Below are 25,500 nucleotides of genomic sequence, written 5' to 3'. Positions count from 1 at the left end.
TAGGGGGCGGGATCCCTGTAGGGGGCGGGGTCCCTGTAGGGGGCGGGGTCCCTGTAGGGGGCGGGGTCCCCGTAGGGCATCACAGCTCCGTGAGCAAGTCGCCCTCTGCCAGCCGGGTGCTCACTGGGTGCTCTTGCCTGGAAACGTCAGGCCCAGTTCCATGACCCGGCTCAAGGAAGATTTGACCCGGGCCCGGGGGCCTTCAGGGAGGCAGAGCCTGACTAGATGGGAACAGACACTGCCCATTTCCCGCAAACGCATCCAGATCAAATCCCACAGCCCCTTTTTACTTGTTAATTCTTTTTCTGATTTGCGACTCTTACTTGACTTTCAGATGATCTCAATAATTGCTTTAAAAGGCGATCTTGAAACCATTAAGTGGAGCAGCTGGATCCTGCCCCTGGCCACAGGCTGCCCTTGAGTTGCCCTCTCTGGAGCCACGGGTGTGTTTCCAATCAGAGCTACCTGCCCGGCCTGCCAAGAAGTGGGCGCGGTGATAATTCTCTTGTTCTCCGGACGCACGGAAGCAGCAGCGCCATCCTGGCAGCCAGGCCAGGGCTCGGCCCCTCGCAAACATACCGGGGGATTCACGGTCACACGTGACTTGACCACGCGCCCCAGGGTCCCGCTCTCTGGGACTGTTCTCCACGGGAAGGAGGGGACACAGGCATGTCCCCCTTCGTCCCGGGTGCGGGGCTTGCCTGTGGGAAGCTCATCACACGGCGAGTCCCACCTGGGCCAAGCCAGGGGGCCGTGGCTGGTGACGAGGGCCGGGCTCTACGGTCAGGCCGCCTGGGCCCCGTTCCTGCCCCTCCAGGCCTGGGCACCCCTGGACTGTCTGAACCTCGGTTTCCACGCGTGGAAAAGCAGGGTCTCGCAGACCGAGATTATTCATGTCGATGTCAGCATCGGCCCGTGACGGTGACAAGAACCACAGTAACGGGCAGACACGTGACTGGACGTGGCCGATCACTTTCGCCCCTCTGAGCACCACAAGAAGAAAAGTGAGTGGGGCCAGGGTGGGGCCCCCGCCTGCGCAGGTGATGGCGCTGGGGCCCGTATAGGGTCTCGGCTCACCAGGCCGACTCAGTCCTGGCTCCCGGCCACCGGCATGACCCCAGGCGCCAGCCCGAAGTGGGGGCCCAGGGGGGCTGCCTGAGGGGAGGACCCCCAGGACTCCAAGGACCCGCCAGATCGGGTACCACAACAGGTGCCAAGCAGCATCCTGAGCAAGAGGCAGGGGGAACGTTTCCTCCGACGCCCATGCTCTGTTCTGTTGGCCGTGGAAACTGATGGGCGCTAATGGGGGCGGGTCAGCAAGGTGCCGTGATCCGCGAGGTCCCATGAGCAAACAGCAGGGCCAAATCGCGAGGGGATCTTTCCAGCCCTAAAGCACAGTCCTTAGGTTTTTAAGATGCCTGACTGTAAGGACATCCCCCTAAGGATCTTTCAGGAAAACAGAAACATTACTTAGGTGAATTTTACACACTCGTTTACAAGACCCGTTCAAAGATTTGAAAGTGGGAGGGAAAAGCCCGTGTCCCCACATGGGGCAATGCGCATGCTGCACACAGAGATGCACCCGGCCCTGACCCGAGGTCCCTGTGCTCCACCGGGGCAAAGTGGCATTACTAGAGGGGCTGTGGCAGAGGGGTGGGGTGGGGGAAGGAAACCCTGGATCCTAGACCGGGAAAGCTGTGCTCAGAATCGCCAGCTGTGGGGCCTCTGTCCTCCTCCTCTGTGGACAAGACAGGACGACGCACTTGCTGGGGCGTCCTGGGGACGAAGGGAAGCTAGAACACAGAAGCCCTGGCCCAGGCAAGGGGGTGGCCTGGGGCACACCTAGTGAAAACCAAGCACAAGCAGAAGAAACGAGCAAACACGCCCTCCTTCCCAGCACCCGGTCTGGAGCTGCGGAGGCGGAGGCCGGTCTGGAAGGACCAAGGATGAACTAGGAGCCGCCACCCCCATCCCCCGACTTGCTCCCCCCGCCACGGCCCCCGCGGTGGTCAGTGCACCTCCTCCTTCCCACCCCTGTTTGCAGGACTTTCAAGTGGCTCCAGAGCTGGATCCCAGCACCAGGCCTGCCCAGTGCCGATGCATCTGGAACGGGAAAACACACAGACCCATCCAGGTTTTCCATTCAGATTGGACCCCTGCCCTGGACTCCATCCTGAGAGGGAGAATCTGACCCTGGGGGGACTTCGGGGGGTGGACGAGCCATCAGTGACCGCACCACAGCACTGCCCTGGTCAGGGGCGGCCTCCGGCGCCAGGACTGGGAAGCTCCCGGTATCCGTGGTGGGCGCAGGGCCTCCAGCAGGGCCCAGACCTGGGAGGGCTTTGTTACTGCCAGAGAGAGAGAGCCAGAGAGGCAGGGGCAGGAGGCTGGCCCAGGGGGGAGGCTTCCAGGCCAAGGTGGGGGGACGGGGGCGGAGACACGCTAATGCCCTGCGCTTGCTGATTTAGACCATCCTTGGCCTGTGTGAAGATCTTGTCGTTTCCGGGGTTTTCCCCCTTTCCATGGAGACAAGGAAAGAGCAGAACGACGGTGGACACGTTCCAGAAAAGCAAGTTCGTTTTGGTTTTTGATGCGTGACTCTTTGAGAGAGGGATTGCTTTCCAGCGGCCGCCCCCCGTGGTGGATCCCTCACCAACTCGGGGCCCCACACACAGCCCCCCAGCTCAGTCCAAGTCCACTTATGTCCGTGACTGGAAGCAAGGGCACCTGGTCTCCCACAGGGGCGAGGCCCTCAGGGCCCCTGCTGCCGACTGTCGGGAAATGCCCTCGTCCACGGCGATGCCCCTGGGGGGCCGTCCGTGGCCAATGACTGGTTGACGAGGGCACAAGGCCCAAGCTGACCCCACCTTCCGGGGGGACAGCACTGAAGTCGGGGGCGGAGGGCCGAGGCCGCTGTGGTGACCACACTGCAGCCCCACGCCACCCCCCTCCCCCGCTTCCTTCCCGTTCCTTCCCGTTCCTTCCCGAGCATGATCCAATAATCAGTAACCTCCCACCCCAGAGTCTGACCTAAGATAAGGATCCACCCCATCAACCTCATCGTCTTTATTTTTCAATTAGCTTCCAAGCAACAGAGTAATACTCTTGAAACTCAGCTTAAGCTGTAAGTTACTTTCAAAGGAAACTTTCCCATCAGTGTTAGAGAGAGAAAGAGGTCGGATGGTCCCATAGCTCACATCTCTGCTGTTACAGATAAGGAAACTGAGGCCCAGAGAGAAAGCAAGAAGCTGGGGGACCCATGGGCGAGAGCACCCACCCCAGGTGACATCCATAGGGCAGGAGGGCACAGCCAGGGAGACACTGGGTGCCCCGGCCAGGCAGACTCTGGACTGGACACTTCGGCAGCGCCCCAGCCACAGGCGTGCGGAGGGGAGTCTCCGGCCTGGCCCCGGATGGGGACCGGGTGGCGGATTCAGGTTTGACGCTGAGATGGCCAGTGCCGTGGGCTGGGGGGGGCATGCTTGCTGACCACAGCCACTTGTCCTGCCCAGCAGGCAGGCTCTCGGGGAATCCTTGTCCTGCCCAGCACACACAGCGGTGACAGTGGGCGGGAATGGGATGGGCTTCCAGCCCCCGAAGCTCCCGGCTGCACCACTCAGGGGAGGCCCCTCGACCCCGGCCTGCTCTCCAGCATGGGGGCCCCGTGTGCGGCTGGCCTGGAACCACAGGAGCTCCGAGGGACGTGGCCCCTGCCTGGTGTTAGACAGATGCCTGGAGACATGGCCTCCTGCCCTGCGGCCAGCAGAACGTCGGGCAGAGGTGGTGGATGGCCCAGGCTGGGGATACGTGGGAGAGGCAGGCACGTGGCACAGTGGAGACATCGTGCCTCACATTTTTTTTCATGTTTATTTATTTTTGAGAGAGACAGAGCGTGAGCAGGGGAGAAGCAGAGAGAGAGGGAGACACAGACTCCGAAGCAGGCTCCAGGCTCCAAGCTGTCAGCACAGAGCCCGACGCGGGGCTCAAACTCACGGACCATGAGATCATGACCTGAGCCGAAGTCCGACGCTTAACCGACAGAGCCACCCAGGTGCCGCTTGTGCCCTACATTTTTAACGGACACAAGGGAGAGTGGGAGCCCCGCAGCGTCCACGCTGTGGATCAGCTCTCAGGGACAAGACTGCAGGGGCCCAAGGACAGGGCCTCGCGGCCTAGCCAGGGACGTGGTAACACCCGCGCAGGAGCTGGAGCCGCCACACGGTGTCTCAAGAGGGTGGGAGGCTGGGGACTGCCTTCAGGACTCAACGCCCACCACACAGATGCACATCCTTGTCACCCTGTCCTTTGCATCCCTTAGGAAGTGGCCCTCCCTCCCCCGTGCGTACAGAAGCTGCCCTTAGGGGGCGTTAAGGTAGAAGGACAGTGATGGTCTCACGAGGCGCTGGACCCCGAACCCGAGACTCAGAGCCACAGCGACACTCCCGGGTCAGCGGCTGAGCGGGACCCCCGGCCCCCACTCCCCCATCATCTCTAGGCTGCCGCCCAGGGTTGTGCGTCCTGCACGGCCTTCCCACTCTGCACCCCTCCCTGACTGCTGCAGCCTGCCCCCCCCCCTCCCGGCGCCCAGCCCCTGTGAGCCTGAGCGCGAGCCCGCTCCCGAGCGACCGTCCTGGGCTGGTCACACGTGGCTGTGCTTGTGGCCAAGCCTGGCTCCCAGGCGACCCCTGGTGCCAGGTGGGGCCCCGTTCCCACTCAGCTTTGCGAGGCTGGGGCTGCCCGGCGGCTCCCGCGGTGCCTGCTGCAGGGGCCCCGCCGGGGAGGACATCCCCCCCAGAGTTCCTCTGTCTGGCAGCTCCCACCACCTCCCCTCTGCCGAGGGCTGACCCCCCCACCTCATCCCGGCTCCCCTGGAGGAGACGTGGGCGGCGTGGGGCTTGCGGTGGGGGATCCCGAGCCCAAGGCTGGATCAGCAGGGAGCTCCTTCCCCAGGAGACAGGTGGGCGTGCAGGTGTTTGCCCCGAGGGACTTGGCTGGAAGGAGCCGCTGAGAGGGGAGGCTAATTGGCGTCTCCCGCCCCCTGCAGTTTTCTGGTGCGGGGGCCTGGTGAGAGGTTGCGTGTTCCGACGACGGGTCCTGGCTGGAGCCCGTTGTTGGCTGGCCCATCGGCGGAGCGCGGGAAAACAACCGCTGCTGAGATCGGCCCATTGTTCCTCAACCGTCTCTGGGAATGGCTCAATCCTGCCCCGCCTGCCAACTGTGTGGGCACCCATGCCACCTCCCCACTGCCAGGAGAGGCCGAGGCAGGCAGAGGCCAGGGGAGACGTCAGCGGCCTCGAGCTCAGGGCACGCCCACGGCCCACGGCAGTTACAGCAGGTGCCTTACAAAGGCTTCCCTGCAGCGCCCCTTGAGTGCAGGTGGGACTTGGGGACGCCCCCTCCCCCCAGGGGAGAGGTCCTTCTTCACTCCAAGGGTCTGGAGTCCCCACACGAGCTGCGGGGACAACTGAGCAGAGGGCACCCGAGAGGCGAGGAGCAAGGGAAGGTATATCCACCCTCGTGGATCCTCTGTTCTGTCGCCTCAGAATAAACCTGAGCTCGAGTGGGGGGAGGCAGCTGCCAGCATAGGTGGGGGAGTGGGGTACTAGACTTGGGCTACCTCCACCAGCAGCGGCCCCTCAAGAGACCTGGGTCCCCTCCTAACACCAGGCACAGAGGTGTTGGCCCCAGCATTTTCCCTGGATGGCTGCACGGCCCGCTGCCTGGCTCCTGGATGAGGTCATCTGTCTGGGCCTTGCATAGGGTCACCTGCCTTGGTCTTGGATGGGGCCACCTGTCTAGATCCTGGATGAGGTCCCCTACCTCTGTCCTGTATATGGAACCACTTACCTGGGTCCTGGACATGGGGTCAATTACATAGGTCCTGGCCGGGGCCACCTGCGTGGGTCCTAGATGGGGCTACCTACCTGGGTCTTGCGTAGGGCCACCTGCTGGGCCCTTGGGCCACTACGCTTCTGTTGGCTGTCCAATGACCAGGTTCTCCCACAGCTTGCTCTGACGAGCACCCCCATCCTGAGCCCAGGACATGTTTGACACACATGGGACCTCTCAGCATCAGGTAACAACCCACTCCGTGGTCAGGTCACCCCGTGACAGGTCACAGGTCTCCGTGCAAGGGCCTGCCCCTCCAGCTCTCCCGGACCCTGGGTCAAGCTCTCATCCAGAGAGCAGGGCTGCCCCAGGACTCGGGGCTGGTCGAGCCCGACCCCGTGGGTGACACGGAATGCTAGAGCCGGGCCCCCAACCTGTCCCGGAGCCGGGCCAGGTGTGCTGCTCTATCTAAAGAACTAAGCGGTGGTGCTGGGCCTGGGGGTTTGGAATGAAGAGAGCTCATCTCAGGGCTTGTTCCGGTGGGCGTGATTCCAGCTTCTCTTTGGGGGGCCCTCCTCTTGGGACGTGGGGGTATCTGGTCATCTGGACGGGCTCGGGGAGCCCAACTGTGGGCCAGCCATGCTAATGAGGGACGCACGACAGAGTCAGCGTAGCCCCCGCATCAGGCAGCTGGCAACCCTGTGTGCTCGGGAGAGGAGACAGAAGTGTACCCAGTACAGTCAACACGGTCAGCCGCCGGGTGTGTGGAAGCTAAAGGAGGTCTGGAAGGGCACCTGACCCCATCAGAGGGATGAGAGGGCTCCCTGAGGGAGGTGACCCTCACGGGAGGGCCTGCCCATGAAGCTGTTCTGATTCTGTCCCTACTCTGACCCCACAGCCTTCTGACCGCATCCATCAGTCCCCTGAGTTGGGCTCATGCCCCTGCGGGCCGCGCTCGGCTCTCCCTGTGTGGGAGGGGTCCAGTCTCTGTGCTTGTAGGACTGAGCCCACGGGGTGATGGGCATGTGGGGGCCCAGGGTGGGGGCTCCCAGGTAGAGCCGGCTCTCGGGACCAAGGCCGAGGCTGAGGTGGTTCTGCGGTCTCTGGTGACTTCTGCAACCACCTGTCCCCGCCGCCCCCTGTCCCCTTTGGGGGCAGCCCCAGCCATGGGATCCCAACTGTGAGCCATGAGCAGGAGGCTTGTCGTGGGACAGAGTGGCGGGTGGGGGGCGGGGGGATGGCCTGGGGAGAAACCGTGTCCTCACTGCGTCCCTGCGCTTCTCCGTCTGACCCTGTAAACACTGACAAGACTCTCCTGTGTCCTGCCCACGTGGGCCTCTTTGCCCAGGTCCAATCAGCCAGTCTGTGTGCCAGCGCACCGGAGGGCCATCTTTCCTGAAAGGCGTGGGCATCTCCTCCACCAGCACGGACCGCGGTCCCTAACGAGGCAGTGTCTGTGTTCTCCAGTTGCTGTGTGACCTGGGGCTATTGCCCTGAGCTGTCCGGGCTGCAGTTTCTTCTTCTGTGAAATGGGTGTAATAATACTTTCCACCAGATGCGATCTGTAAAGTGGCTGGTGTGATGTCTGGGGCTTCATCAGTGCCTGAAAATGTAGATAACGTCCTTGTAATTATTCCCCACCTCTCTTCTCTCCCATGTGTATTCCTCGTCTGGTCCTGCCCCACGGTCTCTCCGTGTTGACTGTGGCTAAAGACCCCAGTCGCCCGGAGTCTGCCAAGCCCAACGGCCCCTCCCCCCCACCTGCTGGCGCCTGGAGACCCGGCTCTGGTCCTGCTGGTCCCTCTGCCCCCCGAGCCCCTCTACCCGTGTCCTGCCTGTCCTTCTAGCCCACTGCCAACGTCGCCACCTCCGTGGGCCCTCTTGCGTAGCCGTCTCCCTCCGGACGGGGGTCACCTCCCACATCTGGATGCCCACGTGGTCTGTCCTTCCCACGCTGCTCACCAGCAGATTTGCATCATGGTCCTTATGCCCATGATGTGAGTCCCATGAAATCACGTCTGAGTCATCCTTGAATCAGCAGCGAGGTTTTCCCACGGGCAGGGGGGCATCGCTGGGACAATCTGCCAGTGGAAGCCGGGAAGGAGGGGGACAGGAAGGCTGGTCCTCCAGGTGGTGTGGGGCCTTTGTTCGGGCAATGGCAAGCATCTCCTGGGGTGCAGGGGCGGGGGGCCCCCTCACCAGGCACCTGTTTGTTTGTATTCTGGCTCATGGCCGAGTCCGCGGCCACAGGGTCATCAGTGCAAGTGCTGCCGTGAGGCTCTGGCGGCCGCTGGGACCCGCGTCCCTGTGCCAGGAAACCCTCCCGGCCCGTGCCGGGCGGGGGCCCCGTGCCCTCCAGGGCCAAGGCCGCTCAGCAGGAAGAGTGGCACATCTGTCCCTTTCCAGGTGTCTGATTGTCACCAGTGGGCAAAAGCCTGGACCCGGCCTCTCTCTTCCCCGCTGTGCACCCAGACTTGGCCCCTGGGGGAAAGGGCGTGTCCTGCTTAGTGCTGACATGACTTCCCGTGTGACTGCAGCTGTATCAGCGAACCTCTCTGAGCTTTGGTTTCTCCTGGAGGCAGTTGGGGCCGGATCAGAGGGGACACCATGCAGTGCGTGCAGTTTTGGAAATCACAGTGACCCCCTGAGCCGCCCCCGAGCCTTCCTGGCTGGGGCAGGGACAGGCAGGGTGTCTGGGCCCCCAGGTGGAGGGACCCCGAGGAAGTCGAGGCAGGTGCTGAGGCTGGTCCCTGGCTGCAGGGGGAGAGGGGTCGTGAGCAGAGGCGAAGTCGGCGGCTTCCGCAGGCCTGGGGACCAGAGCCTGCCTGCTCCTCCGAGCCTCCTCTCAGCTCCCGAGTGGAGGCAAAGCCGTGGCCACTTTACAGACGGGGCCGAGTGGGGTGGTCCGCCATGACATGGGCTGGGACCCAACTCCCTGTGGCTCCCTGTGGGCTCACAACCTGCCCTTCCCCGGCCTGGCCGGCTCTCCCCCGGGGAGGGGGGACCCTGCCCCCTTCCCCTCTTCAGGGAGCACAGACGGGCCGGCAGGCGGGTGGCCCGCACGGCAGCGTGGACAGAGTCCAGTCCCCGCAGGATGCTTAGAGCAGCATCCCTGGCCTCCAACTCCCTGCCAGGCTCTCCAGAATCAGCCCCAAACGGCCCCCCACCACGAGCTGGGGGTCGGCCCCGACAGGTGGTTTCCCCCGTCTCGGGCGCCTGGTGTTCGGCCGGCCCCTCTGTCTGTGGGGAGTGGCTGGTTTACGAGGCTTGGAGGGAGCCGTCGTCACGTGAGGGATGTGTGCAGCCACGGGGGGGACACGCACAAGCCTCCGTCCCACCAGGCAGGCGCAGCACCAGGGCGATGCCCCCAAGTCACTCCTGCCTCATCCAAGAAATAAAACATACTTTCGGGGACCTGGCAGCAGCGAGATGAGAAGACTGTGCCTCTCCCCTCCCAGCCGCTCAGGCTGTGCGCTGTAGGCGGCTGGAGTTGGGCTGGGGTCTTGGCTGCACCCCGGGCCTGGGCCAGGCTCCTGGCTGCCTGGGGAGGCCGCGTCCAGGCCGCCATGTCCGTGGGTGGCATGAGGTCCCCAGGTGTTCTCCTGGGTGGCCGAGGGGTTTCGGGTCTTTGCAGGAGCCTCTGACGAGGAAGCCTCCGCAGGGCTCCAACGGGGCTGATGGCGGGAAGGCGGCGGGTGGCTGTCCCTGTGGGACTCTAGGGACGATGCGTCCAGTTGTCGGGGGGCTGGATCTCTGCTCGGCCATGCTGGCTTGAGGTCGGGGTGCCCCTCATCCTGGGGCCTGGGAGAGGCACCTGTCGGTGATGCCAGGGACCGGTGGGATCCCCCACAGGCGGGCGCCCCCCTGCCGAGAGCTTCCCGCCCCAGCGTCCAGAGTGGAGACGTCTGCTTGGCCAACAGGCAACGTTGAAGAGCAGCCATCTTCAGGGAAGAAGTGTGACACCATGCGAAGCAAGCCGACGTGGCCACGCTGCCATCCCGAGGAGCGGGCGTCCACGAGGCGGTGAAGGGATCCAGGGGCAGGAGAATGGAGACCGCTGCCTTTGGACCAGGCAAGGACTCCTGAGCACCTCCTTCCCCCCTCCCGCCAGGCCTCGGGGCTCAGCCTCCCGCCCCCGGCCCAGCAGCACCCGGCAGTGAGCAGAGGGGCGTCCCCCACCCCCGCAGTGTGCGTGCCCAGCGTGCCCAGCCCCCCGGGCTCACTTAGTGACAGCTCCTGAGGGATCAAGTCCCTGTGGAAAACCTGCCTGCCGAGGTCCGTCTTCTCTCTGTCTCTGTCCCCGTGTCCCCCGATCTCCTTTGTACCCAGCAGGACACCACCTCTGGCTCCACCCCCTTGTCCTGCATGGTCCCGCTCTGCGGAGGTCCACCTGGTGCTGACTTCCAGAACCGTCTCCTGGCTCCTCAGCTAGCCTGGTCCTGATGGGCGGCCATCCACTCAGGGAGACCCTGTGGAGGCCTTTCACGTGGGGCAGGCAGTGCTAAGTTGGAGGGGTCTCTCTGAGAGCCCCCCAGATGGGATGGGAAGGTTCTCTCTGAGAGGCCCCCAGATGGGATGGGAGGGTTCTCTCTGAGAGCCCCCCAGACGGGAAGGGAAGGTTCTCTCTGAGAGGACCCCAGACGGGATGGGGGGGGGTCTCTCTGAGAGGCCCCCAGACGGGAAGGGAGGGGTCTCTCTGAGAGCCCCCCAGACGGGGTGGGAGGGGTCTCTCTGAGAGCCCCCCAGATGGGAAGGGAGGGGTCTCTCTGAGAGCCCCCCAGACGGGGTGGGAGGGGTCTCTCTGAGAGCCCCCCAGACGGGATGGGGGGTCTCTCTGAGAGCCCCCTAGATGGGATGGGAGGTTTCTCTCTGAGAGGCCCCCAGATGGGATGGGAGGGGCCCAGCTCTTCTCTGAGGGGCGCCCTGGGTGGGGCCCGGCCCAGCCCCCCAGCTTGTCCTTATCGGGGTTCCCCCCGAGCCCCTCGTTCTGACCACCCTGCAGTCTTCACCTGCCCACGCGGTGGCAACAAGACCCGCGTGTGCATCCGTATGCAGGTCTCTGGTCAGGTGCCCTTCGCCCCTGGTCTCGTCGGCCCCCCTGCATTTGTCTGCCCCGTCGGTTTGTGGGCCTGCCCCCGGGACAGACCCCGCACCTGCCCCAGGGACAGCGGGCTCCCGCACCTGGATGGTGGGAATCTGGGGACTCCTTCTGAGTTAACTGCCAAGGGCTCCGGGAATCCCGGAGGGGCTCGTGTGAACCACACGTCCATCCGGGGGTGGTGCCCACCACTGGCCCGACTCTGAGAGGTGGTCCCGGCCTCTGGGCCACTTTGGGGTCTCTCGGAAGCCAGCTCTGCCAAGCAGAGCCTGCAATGGCTCCTCCTGTCGGGGAGCCCCTCCCCCGCCCCGATGACACAGGCCTGTCCCCTCCTGCTGCTCAGCCCAGCGCAGACCAGCCTCACTCTGCTGGAGCCACCAGAGAGCAGGGGGACGTGCACACGGGAAAGCAGAGAGCCTCGCACCTGCTGCCCTACGGCCCATGCTCAAGCCCCGCCCAGCCCCCACCGGGGGTCTCTGTCCTTAGTCCCAAGCCTACTCTTTCTGTCCTTGATCTGTGTTTTCCCAAGACTGGTCCTTGGGAAAATGACCTGTCCTGTCCAGAATGGGCCTCCCGTGCCAGGTAGCAACTCTGCCCTCAGGCTCACGCCAGCACGAGCGTGGGGGAGGTGGCGACCCTCGCAGGGGGTGCTGCAGGGCCTGGGAGACGGGGGCTCGGGCAGACCAGGCCACTCTGCTGGGCACGCCCCGCCCGGCACCAGCCTGGCCACCGGGGGGGCCTCCTTCCAGGGGGAGGGAGCTCGGGCTCCCAGCAGGCCTCTGTGTCGGCGTCCGGAAGGCGCCTCCGTCCCTGTGCACTGGCGGGATGAGGACGGTGCCCACACGCACCCACAGTCATGCACACGCACGTGCACACACACACACACGCACTCGCTCACACGCACGTTCACACTCGCACACGCTTATACACCACAGGCTTCCGTACGCCCACCCACACACTCATCGGCCCGCACACCCACGCACCCTCACCTCTTCTAAGAACAAACGGTCATCTTCAGGAACAGTGCGGATTAAATGCATATTTAAGAGGAATTTCCTCAAGAAAACATAATCCGCCAAGATGCCATCCCACCCCAGGAAGACAGCCGCTTACCTCATTATGCAGAGCAATTTAGCTCCTTGCTGACGAGAGCTTTTCTGCCGCAGAGCATAATATTTGCTTTCCCTTCACATAAGCAAAAGCCCATTACGGTTATTTTCCCAAGACAAAGAACCGTATGTCCTTGAAAGGTGAGTTGAGCCACCGCCTCTAGAAAGTCAGAAAACTCACCATTTGTGGTCGCCAACTTTGAGGACGCTGGGATCTGACCTCAGCCGGCAGCCCCGAGTCGCGGGTTTGGTGCCTCCACTCAGTGACTCCAAAGGCGGGGTCTCTGTCCTGGCACCCACGCCCCGGTTGCAGGGCTGCCGCGGAGGGACGCGTGGCGATGTTTGAAGAGCAGGCAGGTTTTCTGATCATTTTCGTGACTATTTCCAGCTGAGACTTTGAGTCTGGAGGTGAGGGAAGTAAAAAAACAAAAAAAACCAAAACAGGTGAAATGGTTTCCGCACGACAGTCACAGAAGAGATCAAGATGGCCTCTGTTACCGAAACTGACTCACAAAACTGAACGTTCACTTACCTCATGACCCAGGATTTCCACCGAAGCACCGGGCAAGATGTTCCACAGCTGTGTTATAGGAGCCGAGCGCTGGCCCCAATCCAGTTAGCCATCAACAGATGGAAGGCAGATCACGTTCTGTGGGACGCCCGTCCAACGCGGTACGACTCAGCTGCACAGAGAAGAGTCGTGCGCACACACAGAACAGTGAGGCATTCTCTGAAACGAGCCTGAGTGGGACGAGCCCCACGTGACAGAGCACATACTGCCCAATCCCGTGTGTGTTAAGCCCTAGAGCCGGTAAAACTGACCGGCGGAGGACAAATCGGAGAAGGGGCCGCCTCTGGGGGTCCGGTGAGGTTCAACCGTGAGGGAGGGGTCAGGGAGAACTTTCTGGGGGATGGCCATGCTCTGCGTCTTCTGGGGGTTGGGTTCCACCAGTCCAGGGTTTGTCAAGGCTCATCGAATGGCACATTGCGGGATGCCACGGAGGTGTTGTGCAGAGGAAAATGCGTAGCTGTAAGTACCTACGTGAGAAAAGAAGAAGGACCTCCAATCAATAACCCAACTTTCCATGTGATGGAACCGGAAGGAAGGAGAGCGCACTGAACCCTGAGCCGGAGGAGGAAGGGGACAGAATGACTGGAGCAGGAGCACAACAGCAACGCCAGAAGTCGGCTCTTGGAGAAAGTGGGCAGACGAGTCTTCAGCCAGACCAGCTAAGAAGAAAAGAGATACTCATTTCACTGTCTGTAGAACTTGCACAAAAACCCATAACCAGTCATTGAGCTCTGGGTAATGCTAATCATGCAAAAATCCTCGGGGAGATGGGGACTGAGGTCTGTTACTTATTTCAAGGTGCATAAACTAGAAGACGGGTTGATGAAGGGATAGACAGATGGACGGGCAGGTTGGTACGTGATGATGCGGGTACAGCAGCTGGGTTTTTTCTGGATGTTCGTTACGACATGCTCTCAATGCTTCTGTTTGTTTGCAAAACTTCGCAAAAACATTTGGAGGCATGACTGTCAACATATCACCCCGCCCGTGGTACCTTCCCGGCTCCTGCCCTGGACGCCTCCTCCTTCCATGCCACCCTGAGTGTCCACAACCGTGGGCAGGTCGCTGGTCCAGGTGCCAGGACCGGGCCGGTAAAACAAACATCACCAGGCTCTGTGCTCGGGGAGGTTGGGGTGAGGAGAGACACACGGGACAGGACCCATCAAGCTGCGTGCGGGGTTAGGTGGCCGATGACCAGAGCATGTCTTCTTGGACATTTCAGAAGAGTGGGGGATTCAGTGTCAGCTGGCAGGTCAGCTCTCCTCGAAGCCCCTCCCCGGCCACTCGTCGGAGCCTCCCCACCCCGCGAGCCGAGGTGGTGTCCCAGAGAACAATCCTCCTACCTGGCACGCAGCAGGAGCCCCAGAGACAGCGGTATGACCCCTATTACGGGAGGGGTGGGGCAGAAGGAACATTGAGAGAAGCTGGTGTCTGACCCCACTCGGGACAGAGGCCCGGACCCCGCGTAGCCAAGCTAAGGGATTCGGCAGGTCTTCTTGGAGCGTGGGTGCCGAGGTGGCCACAGCTCCAGTGAAGACATCTTGGGGGACAGGGGCCTGACCCCGGCCCGCCCGTCACAGGGGGACACTGCAGGAGCAGGTCAAATGCGCCCCTACTCCAAGACGCACGCGGGCCAGAATGAGCCCCAGGGGGACGGCCTGGAGGGCAAAGGCTGCTTCAAGGCCCGGCCTAGGGCCTCGGGTGCCTGCTTACTTAAGGCCTTTCTGGTGCCACTCTGGTTTGGTGCAGACTGGCCTAATAGACCACCCATAGTAACAATGGCCAGAAAGTGTCGCTTGTCGAAGTAAATGAATTCAGCAGAGGCGTCAGGGGCTCAGCAGCTGCCCACCTGCTTGGGGGTGGGGGGACACCCCTGTTCACCAGCCCACGGGAGTGCGCTGTGCCAGCCACGGCTAGACCGCACGGGGCCGCGGTCAGGGGGTGCGAGCGGGGCTCTGTACAGGTGCGTGCTTTCTTCCTTTGGGGTGGACTCTCTCTACTTCTATGTGTTTGAAGACTTCATCACACCAAGTCTAAGAAACAGGGTTTGAGGGGAGCCCAGAAAGCGCCCCCCGGCCGCAGGAGCAGGAGCGGGTGATGAGTGCTCCCCAGGCCAGAAGGAAGAACGCATAGCTGTTGGGAAATCACCCTGTGTAGACGGTCTACGCGAGTGAGCAGGGAGCCTGTCCCGTCCCCAGGTCAACGGCAGCGACACTGCAGGCGGAACAGGCACGGCCGGTGGGCATGGGAGCTCAGGGACGGTGCCGTCCCCACGCCAGGCGCTCCTGCCCAGGGTCACGCTGATGGACCACGGCGGACGGAGGCCTGAGCAGGGCGGACACGCCGGGACGGGAACCCGCCAGACGGGGCGTCCGGACAGAGCCTCGAGGAAGTCTCCTTGGAGGGAGGGGCTGGGGGGGCAGAGGCTGAGGCCACAGGGGAGGGGTTCGGAGGTCTGAGATCCCCCCGCAGGGACCCACGGTGCCACCGTCCTCCCGCCCGGGGCTGGAGAGACGCATTCATGACTACCAGAGTTTCGGCTTAAAAATGTGAAGCTCTTCTAACAGAAGACAGGTCGAAAGTGACAGAGACCACAGAGGACACACCAGGTCTTTCTTGCCGTAGAAAGACCAGGCCTGGCCACGATTGTTCTCATTCAGGGGGAATAACTAGTCAGCAAGTAAGCCAGCCCTAGAGACACCGACAGGCATCTAAGAATTGAAGAAAAACCATACTTAAAGCAAAGTGTCTTTGGAAAGCAGAGGACATTTTTAAGTCTGTGCTATCTTGTCCCAAAATTTAGGAAGACACAGGCAATCCTGAAGAGAGAGGTCGTCCGATGCTCTGGGGGGTGATGGCTAGACAAAAGACGTAATAAAAGCAAAAATTATAGGAAACAAAGTGACTATCAGGCACAGAAACAGTTTGATAAGGCGGAAAACCAAAGCAGCGATGTGCATAATAACCTGGGGAAGCACTTTCGGCATCCAGAAGACAGGGACACGGAGGAGAAAGTGGTGAGGTGTCATACATATGGAGGGCGAGGAAAGGAGCCTTGGAGTTAAGCTCTACAGATGCGAAAGAGTCCTCAAGAAAAGGCAACGTGAAAATTAAAAACAAGCAGCAAAGTTTCAAGTGGGATAAAAAAAATCTATCCAGAGGAAGAGAAAACCCGAATTTGTAGGGTTTTCTGAATATCACGCAATTAACTAAAAGTTATCCCCTAGCTACAAACGGGGACATTTTAAAAATTCAGATACGAAGCAAGCCACAAAAGAAGGAATCCACAGAAGGAAAAACGTCTTTTCGATTCAGATTTCTCCTCCACTGTGGTGAATTGAAGAAAACGGCAGCTTATTGATTTGAAAGAGCTCTTTATATTTTAAGGCTAACTACAACCTGGCATCCATGTTGCCGATATTTTCCTCACTTGCTTATTGTCTTTTGGGTGGGCTTTTTTTTTTTTGCCAGGAAAATGTTAATTTTTTATGTAGTCATAATCTCTTCCTTTAGTGTTATGTTCAGAAATATCTTTAACCATGTGTAGTAGATTTAAAATATTCACCATATTCCTTTTGGGGTTGTTTGCGGCCTCTTTAAGTTTTTAAATTACACTAAATGAGCATACTCTTATGGTAAAAACTACAAACAATATGGGAACCCCCCTTTCCTCTGCCTGCCGGGCTCTGCCTTTTGCTTTCCCACGAGCGAAAACACCAGCTACTTAGTACGTGTCCCGTCAGAGCTTTTCCGCGTGCCGATGTACACGTATCTGTAGGTAGAGCTCCAGAATCACTGTGCATGCCCGGGAGAGTGCTTTCACGTAATGGACGCCTGCTGAATACGTTGTTCCATAGTTAGCACTTTTACTCAGTGTTGCGTCCTGGGCCGTTTCCCCGTCCATGCACACCCACCTCCCGCATTTGCTGTAGCTTCTGCACAGCATTTCAGAGTGTGGATGGCTGGACTGTGTTCGCCCACCTCCTGACTGGTGGGTATTTGTTCACTTTTTTTTCATTAAAAACTTTCTTTAATGTTTATTTTTGAGAGAGAGACAGAGTGTGAGCAGGGGAGGGGCAGAGAGAGAGAGGGAAACACAGAATCGGAAGCGGGCTCCAGGCTCCGAGCTGTCGGCACAGAGCCCGACGTGGGGCTCGAACTTACCGTAGAGATCGTGACCCGAGCCGAAGTCAGGTCCTCAACAGACGGGACCACCCAGGCGCCCTTGCATGGTTCCCTGTACCAATTGCCTGTGCATCTCCTTTGTCCGTTCACTTTTTTTATTTTTATTTTTGTTTATCCTTTGTCCATTTTAAATTTATGTTTGTCTTTGACGTATTGCTTTTTGGGAGCCTGTTATATTTCACAGCTACGTATACTTTGTCTACCATTTAAGCTGCAAATATTTTCTCGCAGTTTGTCACTTCCTGTTTCATTCTAGTGACAGCGGATTTCATTACATTGAACTTTCAAAATTCCAGGTGATCAAAAATTTCCCGCCTTTTCCTTTATGGTTTAGGGATTCCAGATGGACGTCTTCCCTCGAGCTTACACGACGTTCTCTTCTGTTCTTTTTTTTTTTTTTTTTTTTTTAAATTTTTTTTTTTTTGACACAGAGAGAGACACAGCATGAACGGAGGAGGGGCAGAGAGAGAGGGAGACACAAAATCTGAAACAGGCTCCAGGCTCTGAGCCATCAGCCCAGAGCCCGATGCGGGGCTCGAACTCACGGACTGCGAGATCGTGACCTGAGCCGAAGTCGGACGCTTAACCGACTGAGCCACCCAGGCGCCCCTCTCTTCTGTTCTTTTGATGGGCTCCTCGTTCACCTAGCATCACCTTCCGTGCCTAGACTAGTGGCGGAGGTGGTGTGGCACTTTTCCATGTGGATGTCCCCTTTCAGGAGGATGTCAGCTCGTTGATCACTTGTCAACTGTTTCGATATACTCATTTTTGCCCTTTATTAAATTTCATACATACAGGGGATTCGGTCCACTGACATATTTGTTTATGACCGTGCCGATAACAAACGTTTTATATAACCGATTATACATCAGTCTGTGCGAACACATATATAAGCGCATATACACACATAATTTATGTGTGACTATAGATATATGAAAATCTGTGTGTATTCTATGTGCATATGTGTGTACATACACAATCTAAGTATATCTGTATGCCCGGAAAACAGATTGGAAGAATGTAATCATGGTTTTCTGGGAAGCGATGATCATATGTAATATAAATATAATGTAATCGTGTGTATTTATATACTATCTGCATCCATACAAATGTACACCCTCACACCTGGCGTGCACTTGAACACAGCAGACAGGGCTGACACCAGCAGTGCTGTGACGTGGGGGCCCAGGAGGCTGTGTGCCCTGGGACTGCAGGGGCCAAGCCGGGGGGCTCGCGGGGGTTACAGTTACGCCTTAGGACTTGTCATGGGACAGGAATGTCCAACGATTTCGGCGTTCCCGCACACAGCACAGCCAGAAGACTCTCCAAGTGGACCTACTAGGATATCCTTGCAAGATCACAGGAGTCCTGCCATCTGGAACCTTCCCTCCCCGGCCTTCAGCTCCCCGAGGGACACCTGAACGGGAGCCCGAATGCCAACTCATAAGATCAAAGGCGACCCTGGGTGGGTGTATGGCCTCCTGGTTCACGTGGTCAGGGAATAGCGGGAGAAGATTAGATGCTGCCCTGGCACCTGTCCCAGATGCGCGTTCTCCTTGCTCCAAAAACTGTTGGTGGGCGTGGCGTCATTTTCCTCGGTGTCGGTACAGTGAGGGCTGACCTGAGAATGATCGTGTTTTGACCAGGACAGCGACGGTGACCACATCTGATATTTATTCAGTCTCACGCTGCGCCATGCACACTCCAGCTGTTCCCAGCCACAGGAAGCCAATCCAGGTGGGACAGACTGACCCTCACCCTCCTCCCACCTGGCAGAGAAGTCTGTTTAGATCACGTGGGCTCCATCCGTCCTCCCCACGGCCTCCCTTCAAGGAGGCTGACCCTGAGCGATCAGGCTTGGACTCAGTTATGACCAAGACACAGCAGAGTGGGGAGGACCCCGGGAAGGACTCCCTCACTTTTCAGAAGCATCAGGTACAATGTGAGCCTTAATAGGATAACTTGAATGGATTATAGCACTTCAAATGTATTTAAATCTGGGAGTTTATAATAATACCAAAAAAATGCAACCGTAAGTGCTCAACGTTGGCTGCTACTGGAGAACCTTCTCGTTATTCTGAACGGTGGTAAATAAACCATAAAAATGAAGCATTTATCCTCCCTTCTCTGTGCAAACTGTCCCTCGGGGCAACCGAATTGTCATTATGGGGTGGTTTGTGGAAATGTGCCGGCTGATAAAGAAAGAAGGACCGATAAAGTCAGTGTGGGGTTGTCTGGCCCCTAAGGAAGGAGCAGGTCAAGACAACTGACCGTCAATGGCTGCTCACGCGAGAGAGAGAGAGAGGGATTGGAAGCCAGGTGTCTCTGGAAGCAGGGAGCCACATCACCTGGAGGCGTGGCACCGAGAACACCCGCTGGAGCCTTTGGCTCGAAGTACCATGGTTCAGGGACTACAGGGGGCGGAGGAACGGGTTGAATGACACCCTGAGAGCGTAATGGGCAAAAATCAGTGATCCCAGCACAGAGCCTGGGGGAAAGTAACAGAGGAAGGTCAGTTTCTTATTTAATTCTCCCCCAACTGTTATGCAGGAGAAAACTGAGGTTTACAGAAGTCAGGGCTACTTGAGGTTCGTGATCTAGAAGTGGCAAAACCCAGAACCAGCCCTGTCGAGACTCCTTGTCCAGGGGTGGCTGTGGTTGGTCCGCAAAGAGCCTGCTTCTGTGGAGACCGCCAAGGTCGGGCCCACGCCCACCGTGGAGGTCATTGTCACGATTACCCCAAATCTCCCGGGGTAACAAGGCACACAGGATTGTATGTTTGTCATGCTCCCTATCTCCATACACCCCAAGGCACTCACTGTCCCCACAGAGCTGGAGAATTAAAGGAAATTTCTCAAGTCTCTCCAGTTGGAGCCACGACTGAATCTCCTAAACCCTCCAGAGAAGGCCTCGCGTCCTGTTCACTCCATGTGGGGTGTGTGTGTGTGTGTGTGTGTGTGTAAAACTGCCCCGTTCTTGCCTGAAAAGATCAGGGAACAGCAAGCATCAGCCAGACAGCCGTGCGCCTAAACCTTTGATTCACTGATACGGCCATTCCTTCAACTATGTGCCAGGCCCTGTTCTAAGCCTGAGGGACGGGACAGAGGACACCTTTGTGGGCCGTGGGCAGCCTGCTGTGCCAGCTCCCCTCACTACCCACCTTGGGCTCTCCCCGCTACCCCGGCCCCCAGAGATCAGCTCCAGGAGACCCGGTGGGCCGAGGGGCAGAGGTGGGGGTCACTGTCACTGAGCACACGGGTCCCTCCTGCCAGAGCTCAGTCTCGTTCTCCGCCGAGAAACTAATCCGGCCGTACGTTTCAGTCTACGTGTCTTATCGTCTCTGCCTCAGTCAGTCAGGGGTGACGACCCTAAGTTGGCCACAGATGGGAGAATTTCCAGAAAACCTGATGAAACCCTGCAGCACCACCTTATCTGCAGCTGTGTGAATGTTCCATGGAAAACGGGCATCGACCGAGTGCCAAGAAACAGAGCACGGATGGACGGAGCTAGACCACGGGCACGGCTCAGCTCCACGGGCCATGAGGGGGCGCAGGCTTGGCTCCCCACCTCCTTCTAGACGTCTGCTCTGAACACCCCTGCTTCATGGGGGATGACCAGCCCCCGTTTGACCTCATTTGCCGTTTTGAGGTCTGAGAACCCACGTGGAGGTCAGCTCCGTCCGGATTCTCAATCCGCTGACATCCAACATCGTTGCGATTGTGGGACCGGGGCCTGAGGGTGGCGGGGACACGGTTTCCGCAGATGTGGACCAGGGGGCTGACGAGAACCCATGGGCAGGACCTGAGCCCGACTCCTACAAACGCTTCGGGATGACAGCCGGTTACCCAGCCTGGCCCTGAACAGCCCCGCCTGCGGGCCGCAGAGGGGCTGCGGGGGTGTGGAGATGGCCCCTCAGGGCCTGAGTCTCCAGTCTGGCCAAGCTGGGCCGCCGTGGCGGGGCTCACGAGGAGACTCTGTGCATGTGCCCTGCAGAGAAGGCCCTTCCTCCCAGCCAGCTGGCCGCTTGGGCCTGGGAGCCATCAAAGCATCTCCCCACCTTCCTGCTCTGCTGGATGGGATCCCAGGCCCTCGGGGGAGGCTGGGGTCCCAGGAGAGCCCCCCACCCAAGCTCGAGCTCAGCCCCGGGGAGCTGGAGCCATGGAAAGCTCGTCCAGAGAGACAACGGGCCCGCGGCGGCGAGAAGGCCTCCAGGGGAAGCCCCGCATCCCAGAGAGCTCAGAGGGGTCGCTGCCCGGGGCTGTGGGGTGCTGGGGTGCCACCACAGAGCAGGGATTTGGGGAGCAGGCAGGCTTCTCTCCCCAGAAAGCACACGGACGGGTTTCTCCAGCCCCGTGCTCCACTTCCACGGCAACGACGACCAAGTCTCCCCGCCACCTTGGGAGGTCCGGGGAGCTAGAACGTGGTTCCTGAACGAGAACCCCAGCATCTCTTGGAACGGCGGCCGGCGCTGAGCTCTGGGCTGGCGTGTGGCCCGACTGCGGGCTGCCTGCCCCCCTGCTCTCGGCACCGGACGACTGTCGTGTGACGACCGCTCTGGGCTGGCCAAGGCACGAGGCCATCTGTGGGCCCCACAGGAACGACGAGGGGAGGAGCCCTGGAGAGCCACCGGGGTGACGTCCCTCCAGCCCCCTGGCCTCCCTCATCTCCACCGCAGGCGGTCCCGAGCCACTGGCGCCCTGTGCCCCCCGGGCCCACCCAGCTCCCACCTGGGCACCACCCGGCCTCCCGCCCCTGCTGCCGCTTCCTCTGCTCTCCTTCCCAGCTGCCCCTCTGCATGCTGTGGGATGGGGCCTTCGAACCCAGCCTGGCGTGGTTCCCACGAGCCCCTCACTCGCCGGCTCCCGTCCCTCTGGACCAGGCAGATCATCCGTCCTCCCGGGAGCACCGCCCATCCCCGCCACCAGCCCTGCCTTGTGGCTCATTCATTTGCAGGCACCTTGGAAGAGTCCTGGGATGCCCAGCCCCCACGGACACCTGCACCCTGGAGGGAACCCCCAGGGCCTGGCCTGGCCTCCTCTGTGCAGCCTCCCGGGGCTGTGGGAGACGTCTCACGGATGCAGGAACCCCGTGTGCATGGTCCCCGTGAGCAAGGCTGTTCTCCCTCACCCCACCCTCGCTTTTCCCACACAGAGTCCAGCCCCCTACACATTCTGCAGCTGGTCCGCAAGAGCTGGTTGTTTCCATCCTGGTCCCGGGTCTCTGCACTTTACAAACAAGACCTGATGCCAGGAGACGGCGTAAGCTGCCCAAGGCTTTTCCCAGGGAGAGGGTCCTGGGGACACAGCCACACCTCCGCCATGTGGGCGTGGACAGGCCGGGGGTCAGCTCCTGCGTGGCCGTGTCTGCCGGGTGGGTGTGCGCAGGCCTGGAACCACACATGTGCGGTCCCCAGGATGCTCTCCGTGAGCCTCCGAGGTTCCCCGCAGACCCTGTTGTCCTCCCCACGTCCCTCCCCCGCGCCGGGGGACTTTCGCCAGGACCTGGGCAGGAGATGGGAGTCTGCTGCTCAGTCCCTCGACACGGCCTAGAGCTCAGCCTGAGGACGGAGGCTGCACGCCCAGATCCGCAAGTGAGTGAGACCGAGAGCGCGTCCATGCACACGAGTCGGGCCCGGGGACCCGGGCCTCCTTCTGTGTCCTTGAGGGCACCCTGGCCTCTTCAGGACGCTCACTTGTGCTGGGCCTTGTCAAAAGCATTTCACACGTGACCCCAGGTAGTCCTCGCCGCGGCCATAGACAAGGTTCCGGTCCAGACCAGAGACGTGACGCCTGGGGACTCATGGACCCGTCGTGACAGTACGTCCTGCTCCTGTCACAGCTGAAATGTGGCCGGGGCACAGGGGCAGCCGCCGCGGGATCCCACGATGGAACCCCGGGGAGGCTGGGGGTCCCCGGCCAGAGGTGGAGCCCTCCCCAGCAGCGAGCGTGCGGCTCCACGGTCACTGCGAGCCTCCCGGGCCTGTGGCGGATGTCACCCCAGGGGCCCCGGGCCAGGCAGGGTGTCAGCGGGGCCCCCAGAGCGTGAAGTCAGGTGCATTTCGGGCGGGGAGGGGTCTCTGAAGGCAGTGCCGGAGCCTCGGCCCTGCACGACCGCCGGGCCCCTGTTGAGAGCTCCTAGAAGTGCCCACGTATCCCGGGCCTGACCTGGGACATCCAGACCCGAGGCCGTCCGTACGGTCAGCACGTGCTGTGTGGAGGGTGGGCAGAATTGGCAGTGGGACTGACCGTGGTGGCCGAGCCGAGGCACGGTGCCCAGCAGCCTGGGAGGCGGTGAGGAAGTCTCCGGGGAGTGCGGGACCTTCGGTTCCGCCGGGAGGAGCGGGCTGTTAGGGCAGAGGGGTGGCTCCCCCACCCCCGCCCCAGCCAGATGGGGTCTGCGGGCCGCCCAAGAGCCCGCCTCCTGCCCAGTCCCCCGGAGACCACGACAGGAGCCTGCGGACCCCTGGGCTCCACGCTGCGGGGGCGACGCTCGGGAAGCCGCCCGCTTTGAGCGGCTCCCGGGGCAAGTGGCCGAGGGTGGACGGAAGCTCACCGTCTGCCCGGTGAAAGCAGTTACCACACACGCCATCTGGCATCTGCAGAAGAAATCGCAAAAGACGCCAGTGGGTTTCAAAAAGTGAACCCTACACGTCGTGAACAGAGCAGGAGATGGAAAGACTCAGGAGAGAAAGGCACCGAGGTCCTGTGTGCGTGTTTGCTCACCGAGGGCAGGCCAAGGGGCGGGACGCCCGGAAAAGGGACCTAACAGCGGGGCGGGAGCCCCACGGGTCCTCGGGGAGTCCTCTGGGCTGGGGAGCTCGCGCTCCTGCTCAGCCCCTCCTGCTGTGAGAGTTTGGGCACCTCTCTGGGCCTCTGGACCCCAAGGTGAGGGTTCGGTTAAGAATCCAGCCCCTTCAAGGTGGGGCAGGGCTTAGAAAAGGCAGGTGTCGGCCAACTTCCCTGAACGGGGTGCAGCGGCCCGAATGGTGTGGCGGGTCCAGGCCCCACGCGGCCGCTTACCCTGCGCGTAGCCACGGCCGGGGCGGTATTCTCACTGAGTTTGCAAGTGGGCCCTGAAAGGTGGGGCAGGCTCACCCTTCCTGCCCAGATGCACCTTTGCTCCACTGTGACAGCAGGGAGCTGTCCACGGTGTGTCCACCGTGACTGTCACTGTATCCCCCTCTGTCTGGGAGTTTCCAGTGCCTCTGCCACCCGGGTCCCATTTCCCGGGCAGCCTTCTCTACCATAACGAACACCCACCCGGTGGCTCCAGAGTGCTTCCCGGCTCCCGCAGAGCATCCGTGTCGCGTCTGAAGACAGCGAGTGGGCCAGGTGGGCCCCGGGCCGTCCACGCCCCAGCGTCCCCCCGACACACGTCCCTACGATCTCCTCCTGCCGCTGCGGGGACACAAACCAACGTGCCATGTGCTTACACGGAACGCACGCCGGAGGGGAATCTGCCTCCAGAGCGTCCCTGCAGTTTGGGGTTAGGGAGAATCTCTGCTTCCTCAGAAGCGTCTGCCAGTCTGCTTGCAGACCCCCTGCCCGTCTGCGCTGGGAGCAAGGAAGGCATCAATCATCAGTGACCTCATCCCCTCCTTGATAAAATATGCATTATTCCTCTTTCCCTTCTAAGACATCTCGAGGGGCCCGCGGCGGCTGGCTGCTGCTTATTCCAGGCCAAGCAGGAGGCGGAGGTGGGCCAGCCCAGCAGCCCCAGACGCGCACTCCCTGCCCAGGCCCTTGACCCGCCGACCCCTCCCAGCCTCTGGTCTAGCCCCTCCAGGGCCTTCTCCCGCCACCCGTCTGGGTCGCTGTCCTGTCAGGATCCGCTGCCGCCTCCTGTCTGTCTCTTCTTGCTGCCACCATGTAGGTGCACATTTGATTTGCTGCACACCTGTTGTCTTTCTGCACCAACACACGCTTGGCCCCTCGTAAGAGCACGATGATATTTGTCGCATGAACTGGTCAACGAAGTACCAAGCGGTGGGCCAGGTGCTTGTATACACTGTTTTATGTGCCGCGACATTTCTAAGATAAGTATAATTATCACCATTTTACAGCTAAAAAATTAGGTTCGTTGAAATTAATAGCCCGAAGCTGGAATTTCAAATCCAAATATGGTCTGTATGAGGCATTTTGTCCCCAGATGCCCTAGATGTAGCACAGGAAGGAACAGTGCTCAGATGTCGACCTCGGTCAGCTTAAGGAGCAGATGTCCAGTGACCAGGCCAGGATGTGATCTTCAGGTCAGAAGCAACTACTCCCTCTTGTTAAATCCCAGGACACCTGGTCTGTGCTGCCCTTTGACCTTTCCTAGTACAGTTTCTTACATCATTTGTGACTGTTTTCTAGGCCTCCTGCACAATCTCAGCTGCTGGGGGCAGAGGCCACATCTGAGTCGTGCTCACAGTATCCAAGCAGAAGGATTTTCTCCACCCCACACAATTCTGTATTGAGATAATTGCATGTGTCACATTATTATAGGAATTACTTGTTGTCATGTCTGTCTCCCTACTAGAATGTGAGCTCCTGGTGGTCAGAAGTCATATCTTATTCTCCTGTTTTTTCTGAATCCAGCATAGGCGTAACTGAAGTAAGGGTTCTGTAAATGTTGGATGTATGGATGATGGGTGGATGGATGGATAGGTGGGTGGGTAGAGGGATGGGTGAATGGATGGGTAGTTGGATGAGTAGATGAGTGGTGGG

Source organism: Panthera uncia (genome assembly GCF_023721935.1).
Source record: "Panthera uncia isolate 11264 chromosome C1 unlocalized genomic scaffold, Puncia_PCG_1.0 HiC_scaffold_3, whole genome shotgun sequence".
NCBI lineage: Eukaryota > Metazoa > Chordata > Mammalia > Carnivora > Felidae > Panthera > Panthera uncia.
Note: the sequence above shows the minus strand (reverse complement) of the source record.